The sequence below is a fragment of the Crocuta crocuta genome, unplaced genomic scaffold, assembly GCF_008692635.1.
Source record: "Crocuta crocuta isolate KB4526 unplaced genomic scaffold, BGI_CrCroc_1.0 scaffold2236, whole genome shotgun sequence".
In the NCBI taxonomy this organism is placed as follows: Eukaryota; Metazoa; Chordata; class Mammalia; order Carnivora; family Hyaenidae; genus Crocuta; species Crocuta crocuta.
The window spans coordinates 100,148-101,203 of NW_027532514.1; the positions used below are offsets into that span (position 1 = coordinate 100,148).

At 31.6% G+C, this 1,056-nt stretch overlaps 1 protein-coding gene across 1 annotated transcript in view; it reads right to left on the minus strand.

Annotated features, from left to right (window-relative positions):
* BRWD3 (bromodomain and WD repeat domain containing 3) overlaps nt 1-1,056 on the minus strand; it is a gene marked incomplete at both ends in the record, with an annotated part of 145,811 nt that overhangs the window by 92,387 nt on the left and 52,368 nt on the right. The gene's annotated exons all lie outside the window — the stretch shown is intronic.

The following is a 1,056-nucleotide window of genomic DNA, read 5'->3' on the forward strand; positions in this document are numbered from 1 at the left end:
GTTCTAAAACTAAAATCACTTTAATAGACATACTTTAAATAAATTCAATTAAGAATTTTACTTTCAAGAAATCAGTTAAATATCCTACATTAACGAGTAATTTCCAAAAATTTACAGTATCAAGAAATTATAGAAAAAAGTCATAAAATTTAGGATGAAATATATATTAGCTTAAAAATAATTATTTTTATATTTTCTCACACCATACACCAAAATAAATTCAAAATGGATAAAGGACCTGAATGTGAGACAGGAAACCATCAAACCCCTAAAAGAGAAAGCAGGAAAAAAAACTNAACACATGAAGTGATGCTCAGCATCCCTCATCATCAGGAATATATAAATCAAAACCACACTGAGATACCACCTCACACGGATCAGAGTAGCTAAAATGAACAAATCAAGGAGACTCTAGATGCTGGCAAGGATGTCGAGAAACAGGCACCCTCAAACACTGTTAGTAGGAATTTAGCTAGTGCAACACCTCTGGGAAACAGTATGGAGGTTCCTCAAAACATTAACACTATAACTCCCCTATGACCCAGCAGTAGCACTGCTAGGAATTTACCCAAGGGATACAGAAGTGCTGATGCATAGGAGCACATGTTCATAGCAGCACTCTCAACAATAGCCAAAACATGGAAAGAACCTAAGTGTCCATCTACTGATGAATGGANACTGAGTCACTCAGGCGCCCCATATTTCATTACTTTTAATGCAGAAAAAAATTACAAGGTGATTATTAGTTAAGCCATTATAAGTCTGTCAAATATATGCTTATAGCAAGAAAATTATAGAATTTTTATATTTCATATGAATAGGGCATCAAAAATTAATCTAAAATCAACGATTAGGAAGTTAATATCTAAGTATTTTAGTCTTAACATCTTATTTTAAACTCCAGCTTCAATAATGTATGCTATCAATTTTGTCCCTTTAAAATTTAAATCATTTTCATTTGTTTTAATAGAAAATGTAAAATAGGTCAAGTCTCTGTATCACTGAGGAAAAAATAAATTAAAAAATATACATAAGTTGCCAACTTAAAGGATGACT